This window comes from Ornithodoros turicata, chromosome 1, assembly GCF_037126465.1.
Source record: "Ornithodoros turicata isolate Travis chromosome 1, ASM3712646v1, whole genome shotgun sequence".
Classification (NCBI taxonomy): domain Eukaryota; kingdom Metazoa; phylum Arthropoda; class Arachnida; order Ixodida; family Argasidae; genus Ornithodoros; species Ornithodoros turicata.
In genome coordinates, this window is record NC_088201.1 from 188,928,223 (window position 1) to 188,938,664 (window position 10,442).

The following is a 10,442-nucleotide window of genomic DNA, read 5'->3' on the forward strand; positions in this document are numbered from 1 at the left end:
AAGTACGGCGGAGCTATCATATCCGCAGCATTGAGATGCAAGCACGCACCGAGGTTCCTAAAGGAGTTTCCTGCACATGTAGGAACTGCTGACGACGGGGTAATCAAGCATAGTGAAAATGCCATGGCTGTTGCTCTCAACATGGCCCAATTTCAGAGTGTACAGCTGGAGCTGTGTGGACGGTCCTGCCGGAATTGCTGAAAGAAGTGCCTGGTGGCATCATACATGGCGTAAGTGTCGACATTCAACTGTGCCATAGATTGAACCGCATCAATAAATGCTTGTATGTTTCTTTATCACATTTGCAGTTGTCCAGATGTCGTCATTTACATCACATATACACAGAAAGGGCCTGGACTAGGTTACACCACCTGGCGGGTTTGTTGGGACTCCACTGTTTAGCATTGTAGTTAATCCCTCAGGGAGAATATAATTAACTCCACAGGGGAATACTTTGTGAACTCCTTCTTGTGGGTTTCATATAATTCCACTGCATGGCATTCCTGTTACTCCACCAGTGTGTGTACAATTAACTCCACTGGAGAGCTATTCAAACACACCCTTTTATGGTCAACACGGAACTCCGCTGCATATTATTACAGTCACTCCTCAAGTAGAAGTTTCATAAGCAGGTGGGGGGTGGTGTAATCACTCCCCTGCAGTGCTGAATTCATACTTCCACAGGGCATTAATACAACCCCTCCACTGGGGATACTGGTTACACCTGTGTGAGCATAATGTTGAGTCGGTTTTGAAACTTCCGAAGGGAGTAACGCACATGCAAAACCAGGGCGCTGAACTGACCTCCTTGAATGGTGCAAGGATGCCTCCTCTCAGTGTTGTCATGTGTACCCCCTGGAGATGGTGTAATGTAACACTCCTCCTTGTGGGTATAACATTTACTTCCAAAGGGAGTGTTATAGGGGACAAACTGTTTACTCCCTTAAAGGAGTCTGGGAGACACCTTGTTTTTCACTCCTTCTGGCGGGTGTAACATTCACTTTTACTCCTAAAGGGAGCGTTCTGGAGGACAACTTGTTTACTCTCTTAAAGGAGTCGGGACGACACCTTCTTTTCTTTCTTTTTTTTCAGAGTGCAGCAGGATCTGCTTTTTGGAGCTGTTTGGTGCAAATAGTAGGTACAGTAGTTCAATCACTGCTCTGGCGATGGAGTCATGCACGTTCCTCTGTCCGGAGGGACTCTGAGAAGCTCCGCAGGTGTGGAGTTCACCCGTAAGTAACGGTGAGCAATGTATGTATGTATGTAGTTTGAGGTTTTTGACGAAGGGGCTACTTAGGCCAAAGAGCGCCAAGTCAGTGATGAAAAAAAAATCATGAATTATGTAATGAGTGATTTGTTTAAAATCAGGAAAACATTAAAATGTACGCATATATGTAAAACTTATCTCTAGAGGTGTCTCATAAAGAGTAAAATACGAATGATGAGTAAAAGACTTACATACTCTAAGATCTTAATGCAATCTAAAAACCTTAAAACATTCACGTGAGGTACTATGGGCTCATTGCCAAGCAAAAGCGTGGGATGAAATGGAATGCAATGCAATGCTAATGCAAGATAGAATGGTGGAAAGTGGGTCAAACGATACTGCTCATATGCTGGACATGCTATTAAAATGTGAATTACTGTTCAAGGCTTGTGACAGTATTGGCACTCTGGCTGCGGTTGTCTAAGAAGTAGATGCTGATGTGTTAGGTGCTTGTGTCCTATTCTTAGTCTGGAAAGTGTGACTTCAAAGAATCGATTTCCGTGACAGGAACTCTCTCACTCTTGCCGGCTTTACAAAATGCAACTTGTTATTATTTTCTGTATCCCATGTCAGCTGCCACTGTGATACGGGAGCCTTTTTTAGAGCTAGCCTGTAGTCCTGAACAGGGATTTGCATAGTGTGTGGACGAGACAGTGATGCTGCCTTGGCCGCCGCATCAGCTAGCTCATTTCCAGCAATCCCAACGTGGCTGGGGACCCAGCAAAAGTGTACGTCAAGCCCTTTTTCAGAGAGCTTGTGAAGATGCACAAATAGATTATGGAAAAGAGCATTTTTGTTTTGCTCTTTTGTTTTCATTGCCATCATTAGACTCCTTGAATCTGTGTAAATCACAGCTTTCTTTTTGTTTTCACTCGATATTCTATCGAGTGCTAAGAAGACCCCATATAACTCGGCCGTGTTGACACTTGCTCTTGGGTTAAGGCTAAGGCCGGAGTCACACTGGTTATACATTATACACGAGCATCCCGTCATACATGTATGACGAAAGTGTATAACAAACATTCCCTAAACGTGTATGATAATACAGTGTTGGTCACACTGTATGATCATATATGTTTAGGGAATGTTGCACTGCATATATACACCGGCAAAATATGTTTTAAAACACATATGTATAACCAGTGTGACCGTGTCTTCATACAAACAAGCGCTCTGACTAGGTTTGACAACATGTTGTCAAACACACGGCGATGTACTTGGGCACTGCCGAAAAACGGAGATGGACAAGTCGGATAAACGGGCGTATTCGTCGCGACAGTTTTTTGTGCTCATGAGCCAGTGTCAACGACATCGTGATGCACGCGAGTTATTTTGCACGACTTAAGTGTCAGCTACATTGTGTTGCGCGTGTGTTAAAAATGGGGAGCTCTTTTCCTTCGCACATGGAACCTGGCCTCATTTCTTAGGTGGAGAACCGGCCACCCCTGTGGCAAATAAGGCACAAAGACTACTACAAGAAAGACGTTCGCGAAAGAAATTTTGTGGAAATTGCAACTGAGCTCGGCGTCAAAGGCAAGCGATTGTTTACACAGCTGTACCAGTGGTGTCTATCAGCACTACGAACGACGTCGTTCGTTGTCTGTAGTTGCCGCTGCGAAGGCGAAATGGAATTTCTTGCGGTCAGCCTTTGCACGTGAACAACGTAAAGTCGACCGAAAGATGTCTGGCGACGGCACCCCGACCAGGCGTACGTATCAACCTGGATGCGCTTCAAACGGATGGGATTCCTTGTTGGCGGAAACCCGAGATTCCCAAACTGGTGACCCAAACTTCCCGCAGGGATCACCGCCAGTTCCGTCTAAGTCTCCAGCTGTCCGGGTACTGGGCTAACATCCTATCATCTTACCTTAAATACCAATTTCTATTAATTAGCTTAACACGCGTGACGTTTCTCCCCGTAAAAGCGGGTCGGAATAGATGTCACCTACCGCTGGCACGAGGTTGAGTACATTATATCGCACTACATGCGTAGATCAGCCTTGTCCTTATAGCACAGCAATGCAGATAGCAGTTGTAGTTATTCGCAAAACTGTGCTCTTCCTCCGCTACCATTTTTATTACGCTTTATCGCATTGTCATAGTAGCTAATAATGAAATTGTCGTGCAAAGCCGCACATATGCGCCAAGCACACGAATACAAAAAAAAAAAGAAAAATCTTTATTGTACGCGTGGTTTCGGTGTGAGCACGTTCCCAGATCTTTCGGAGCCATTTTTGTCGTGCATAGACCCAGAGTTCGAGGTAACTCGTTACAAGTAACTCGTTACTGTAACTAAGTTTTTTTTTCTAACTTGTCACTCAACTCGGTACTTTTCCGCCGCCGTAACTTTCAGAGGAACTCGTTCCTTTTTCAGGTAACTTTGCCAAAGTAACTTAAAGTAAGTTCCAAGTTACTTTTAATTCGCTTTTCACTCACGTCCACATATTTTCTTGCTTTCTCTCCGGTTCTTTCATGGCATTTTATGCCATAAAACGTGATATTCAATCAATGACAGTATTTTATTCAGGAAGTAGGAACCGCTGCCATTGAAATGAAGCTGAACCGATCTGCGCCCACATAGAGTAAGATGTAAAGCGTTCGAACTGTTGAACATAAACGAAATCGATCTAAGCGTGTTGCACTCCTCTGCAGGCAACTCAAGGTCTAACTCAACTGCTCGCTCACGCGTGCTGCACTTGTGTAGTGCTCTTTTGTGTCTGAAGTAACTCGTTCTTTTTTTAAGTAACTCCGTAACTGCGAGTTACATCTTAAGCAGAAGAACTTCGTTATTAACTTAGCTACATTTTTCACACAGTAACTTAACTTGTAACGAGTTCATTTTGACGGGTAACTTCTCGATCTATGCATAGACCTGAAGCATGCACAAACATTCTCCTGTATTTTCCACAAATCTAGGTGCTTCTCGAGTCCACGCAGAGGACAGTGGACGCAAGTGATGAAGAGCATGCAGATGAGCCGCTTCTGCTGGAGGACGAGACTGCCATTATTCAGGAAAACCGGACGATCTCATCTAGGGGTGGGGATCACCTTAATTGCGGGAGAGGGCTATTGCAGCAACACTGCCGGGTGATGGGTGCACACTTTCCGGACGACGGGACGGTGAGTAATGACGCAGCATCTAACAGCATGCTGCCTCGCCCACTTAAGATAGCTTGTGTCGTGTAATTAAATGGCCAGAACAGCTCGTAAATGTCAAACAATGAGGGACCATTTACCTACTCTAATTTACTGTAGTCGGTAATGCTCACAATGACTAGCCACAGACCTTGGGTGTCACAGACACAAAAATCAGGCAAATGAGTCAATAGCCTCGATAATGTAAAATCCTGGGTCTCGGCACACAGAGGGACGACCCAAACACCACAATTCTGTGCACCCAGACGCAGGCTTTTACATTACTGAATCCATCCACAAGCTGGCCTCCATATACGCCATCTTGTGAGGCAAAAGATGTAACAAAACCTGAATCTGCGGAACAACAAACTCGTCCGGGGAACTGCATCTGCAAAAATATCATAAACGTAGGCAAACAATATGTCGAACCATGAGTGATTCCAAATTGCCAGTGGAGCTGGGATGCGATCTAGCAATTTTTTTTCCTTGCAACTTCAAATCTACATTGACTCACACACCACATGATTAGGGCCTTGCATTTTTGGGGTAAACCTCAATTTTACCTCCTCCCACCCCCACCCCAATTTGCATCACTGTCACTTAAGGCAAAAACAAAATAACCCTGAAAACTAACTGGGCAAAAAATCGTCGTATAACAGAAGAAATACCCACTTGTTTTTTCTTTGAACTGCTACATTGTCCCCATATTTGACCTTTTTGCAAGTGAAACAATTATTTCTCTTCGGCCAACGAAGAATTTCATTCCTTTTTGTTAAAATTTGGGAAGGTAAATTTGGAGGCAGGGCGAACGAGTTACACACACACATAAAAAAAAACTCAAAGGAGTAGTACCTTCTGCCTGCTGTCGTCAAAAGCCACTGAATAGGGATTTAGTGATCTGGCACGTCGTGAGTTCGAGAGCTTGCCTTCGAGGCTCGCGTGGAATCACGGGAACTTGCTTCAGTGTGTGTGTCCGCTTTACCACGAAGGCATTGTCGCTGTCACGACCTTTCCGTGTTTTTGTTTGGGGTCTTGGAGTATGAGATCGATTAACTCTTGCTTGCGTTTCAAACAGCCTTTGTAAAGGCTTTCAAAGCGGAACCAAGAAGGACCACACACAACGGTCGTGCACACAACGTATATATTCGCGCTGAGACAGCCCAGCTCGCACCACCCTGGATTCCAGCTCTAGGAAGGACAATCCACCTGTAGGTTACCTTTGGTAAGTTTTTCACTCGTTGAGTTCTGAGTCATGTGATTCTGTGTCTAGCCGCCGAATGCGTGTTGAAGGCTGTCGACATACTGAGAACCGTTTCATGGTTCGTGTTACATAATAATCTTGGTTTACGTTGCGTAACAAGTGAGCTGGAGCGACACCATAGTAGCCTGTGTGCGTCAATGCCTTTGCTCACCTAAATGTTCTTTAATACGTGAACCCACAATCTGGGATCAGCATGCTAACGGGGCAAAGACTAATCCACCGAAGCTGTTATTTGCGGCACACCTGTCCTTGGGAGGTGCCACGTATATGACATCGTGCAATATTTTGTAAAACTGGTGCCTTTTCCAAACTTGCAAGGCTCGCTTTCTCAGTTTAGAGCCGATAGTTACATTTTTCGAGAGCGTCGAACGTGCTTAAAGCCAGACTCATTGGACAATCTGTTGTTCTTGCATAAGAACTTGCGAATGTGAACCGAAACGGTGCCAAATATGTACTTTTTATCATAATCGCTCGGATACTTCGTTCCATTGAACTTTTAGAGTAAAGCCGAAGTGCGGTGTACTGGGGTATGGTAAATACACTTTGTTCAGAATACCCTGAAGGGTGTGATTTTATATAGGTCATATTTGCTTGTTATTGATTATTTCATGCTGCTGTGATGCTATTGACACAAAATTCAAGCAGCTCCACGTCTGTCTGCAGGTTGTGTTGTGATAAGTGTTTCACTTTCAGCCTTTTATCCTTTTTATAGGCACAGGACTTGTTGCGATCCACAGCGAATAGGACACGTACGTGGCAGAATATCATGAACGAGAAGCGCAGGGAACTGGCAAATCAGGACCTGGTGAGCATAGTGATCATATTACAAAGCTTTTGCATTTGATCACCGCTGGCGCTCTATAGTCACGTTCATTAAGCCAGTTAAGTGATACTAATAATTTTATACGCCAGCAAAAAATATTCTGCCAGCGGTACCAGAAATGCTTCTATGTACGCTGCTTCATGTAGCAATTCTGTAAAGCTGCACAAAACTATTAATCACTCTACGTCGGTCATGAAAAGTTCGGGGTTTAGTTTTGTAATCCACCTGACTGGCTACATTCTCGTTGGCTCTTGTCCTGAAGAAGTCTATTGATTGAGGCATCTTTCAGGTCATTAGATTGACAAATTACACCGCTGACACAACAGGGTCAAAGGAATGCAGAAGGATATGTCAGGCAGACCAGTATAAGCAGTGCATCTGGGGAAGAATTATCTCCTGCTGCAGCAGGTTACTATGTAAGGATATCATGGTGTTGTCTTTTATGTGTTGTGCTTTATCTCTTAAGTGATTTACCACTGTACACATGTGAAAACAGATGACACATTAATGAAATGAGCATGTAGTTTGTGTTTTCTTTCCTGTGCCTCTGCTAATTTATGTACTTTTTCATATACCCATTGGCCTGCACCCCCTGCCGTTTCTCCTTTCTCTACATTTCACAAGACTATCTTCTGAGCAATACATGTGTTTTCTGTGAATTTGCAGGACAGCGAAAACTTTCAGATGGCTGCTCAAAATGAGCCAAAGAAGAAGAACGACAGCCACAAGGTGTGTGTATCTAAATTTCAGAAATCTGTTGTGTTGTCATTTTTGTTGGGAATACATGTGGCACATGCTTTAGCATTGCGACAAATGGTGTCATAGTACAGGTGTTTCATTGTGATATTGTTATTTTCTAGGGTGCGAGTTCATCCGATGCATCACTCTATAAAAAGCACAAAATAATAGTGCGAAAGTACCGAAAGCTGAAGAAGGAAGTAGAGGAGCTACGGAAGCTCAACAGAGCCTTACAAATGGAGAATATTGAGAAGAATAACCTGGCTGGTATAGATAGGTTTTAACTTTGACCTTGACCATAACAATGGACATCTTAATAACGAACCTTCTTTACAGGTTCTGCACAGCCACAGCTGTTTGCTGCAGTCGAGGATGAGGTAAAGCATCTTATTTGAAGTTATATTGAGTCACATTTTAGTTACAATCAGCATTCCACTGGCATTTGCTTTCACTGCAGGTACATATTGGCCATGGAGTGGTGCTACCAGCCCAGGTATGGACGTCACTTCTCACATCGCAGACAGACAGCAAGTGAAATGCAACCGGCAGGGAGGGGAAGCAAAGCCTGCACTCAGCCCAATGAAGCTGGCAGCGGCACGTGGTATGCATCTTGCAGTCGATATTACAAGTGACTTGCAGCAATCTTACTTGTTTTGTCACTATAATTTCTGCTGTTTCTAGGTGCCTACCATGAATACGTTCGACATGCGAACAGCAAGCGAGCCACGAGGCAAGAAGCAATGACTGACTCAGCTTTCAACCGTATTGTTTGTGACAAGATTCAGCATTTGAATAAAAAAAACTGAAAATGAAGAATAAGCTGCTGCAGGGTCATTGTTTTCATCAGGAATAAGTAAAATGCTCTAGGACTGCTGTATTGCAGCAGGAATACACCAATATGCTGCAGGGTTGCTGTTTATGGCAAAAATGCAGCAAAATGTGGCATCACTGCCGTGTACAGCAAAAATACATTAATATGCTATAGGACTGCTGTTCATGACAAAAATGCAGCAAAATGTGGGACCACTGCTGTGTACAGAAGAAATACATTAATGTGCTATAGGACTGCTGTTTATGGCAAAAATGCAGCAAAATGTGGCAGCATTGCTGTGTAGCAGAGTGTGTGGACAGAGATACAGTGTGAGCTGTGAGCAGAGATACAGTGATTTCCTGTAGAGCTGCTGCCTACAGCAGAGCATCTGAATTCACAGCGCTTCTGCTGTATTCTGCTGTTTTTGACTGCAGCAGATATGCAGCAGGATTACAGTTTGCAGTTTTGACAGGACCCACTGTGATCTGTACAGTGGCTTTAGTGTCTGAAGCTATTATTGAAAGAGAATTTGGAATTAGAACAATGTTACTGTGCAGTCTTGAACTAGTCACAGCTCTGTTTTGTAGGAGTATGAGATCTCTCATTATGGTGACGACATCTCGCTTTCCGAAAGCAGCGCTGAAGGTGCATTCATCAGCACAGCACGAGCTTGCAGCTTTCTTAGACTACTTGACTGAATGGGAAAGGACTGCAAAGAAGGAACTATTCTTGAGTGCTTCAACGGCTGAAGGACTCAGACTAACAATCACCGGTACTCTAGAACTCCCTAGTTACCTCAACCCAAAGCTTGCGTACTCGTACATAATGTCATCCCACTTGAGCCAGGATAAAATTTAGAACTTCTTCGGGATTGTCAGACGGTCACCTGGGTGCAATGTCCATCCAACACCACAACAGTTCCTGACCACTGTGAATTTCCTCACTTATTACAATCTGGCAAAGAGTGTAACTGGGTCAAATGTTGGAGAGGACATGATCAACTCATTTCTGAGTAGTGTGAAAGGCAGCACGTTCTTGTAAGGAGAAACTTTTGATTGACGTCGCCCAACTAAATCTCGAAGCTGGAGATGCACCTGATGGTGATAACTTGGGTACTCCAGGATATCCGTACAACATCCAAAGAAGTGACTCAGGACTTATTTATTACGTAGCAGGCTACGTAGCAAAGAAGTGTGTGCTGAAAACAAAGTGTTGCATCTGCATTGATAAACCGGTACCTGCTGCTTCTGACGGAAAGTCTCTGAATACAGCAACATTCAAAGCAAAGCTTGCGATTTTGGTGGCCTTCTCTATCCATCAGTGTATCTTTTTAAGTTCATTACTAGCCTGGAAGAGATTTTCACAGGCTGTTTTAGCACATGCGAGCTCCACCACGGCAGCATTATCCCTTTCGAATGTCACGTACACATTTGTGTATATTGGCTTTAGTTTCGTTTTGAAAGGCCCCATGCACTTGTCTGGCCAGTTTGACGCCTTGTACGCAATTGTGGACATTTAATCCTGCCGCCATCAGTCCAACAGCACCATCTCTGAGATTGAAAGCCAAGCACAATGCAAAACAGCAATCATGGCGTCGTCTTCAAGCGGCTGTCCAGGTAAGCCCGGCTTCTCAATTTCTATAAGGCTTACTGCGGGCAGATTAGTAATGTTTAGAGATCCTGTTGATATAACTATTTGATGCAGGAAGTTGGAATCTGTGTAAAGATGTAATAGAATCAGTATGGACCCCAATTGCATACATAGCGTGCCAGCGGCACTAAGTCTCAGCCTCTCTTGTTTTTGCCCTTCAGGTAATGCTTCAATTCCTTGTTCAACATTTTACAAGAAGAAGAATCACAAGGAGTCCGCTTCCCACGCTGAACAGCTTCTCATGAAGATTTCAGCTGGCGATATCTCAGACATTGAAGACGGAAACGATGAAGATGACGATATTGTTCAGCAACATGTCGACACTGATGTTGCTGCTTGTTCGCTCGTATTGCACACCACACCTTGCATCCCATGCTTCGACTGAGGACGTGCCAGACTAGCCAGTAAAAACGAGCGTCAAATGGAAAAAGGAAAACTACCAGCCCCAGCAGGACCATCACTTTACTGACGGATTTGTCACAGATGAAAATGACACCACTCCACTTGAGTATTTTTCACGATACGTGCCTGAGTTCATCTTCACAAAGTTCAGCGAAGCCACAAACTTATATAGTGTGCAGCAGACACAAAAGAATGTGAATATATTTCGATAAATGCGGGAACGGCTAAAAATGCTGCCAGTGGTGCCCGAACTGCACGCAAACAACGGTATCCCAAAAGACACATACCTTGGGAAGTTGTCAGTATGGTAGCACTTTTATTTCATTACAAAAAAGAGGTGAGCTGCGTCTGACAC

The 10,442-nt window shown here is 44.0% G+C and overlaps 1 long non-coding RNA gene across 1 annotated transcript; it reads left to right on the top strand.

The window, feature by feature from the left end:
* The first annotated feature begins 5,597 nt into the window (after window positions 1-5,597).
* Window positions 5,598-6,821, top strand: LOC135374356 (uncharacterized). Its single transcript, XR_010416857.1, has 3 exons — window positions 5,598-5,624; window positions 6,376-6,468; window positions 6,776-6,821. It is a non-coding gene; the product is annotated as an uncharacterized LOC135374356 (long non-coding RNA).
* Window positions 6,822-10,442: the final 3,621 nt, after the last annotated feature.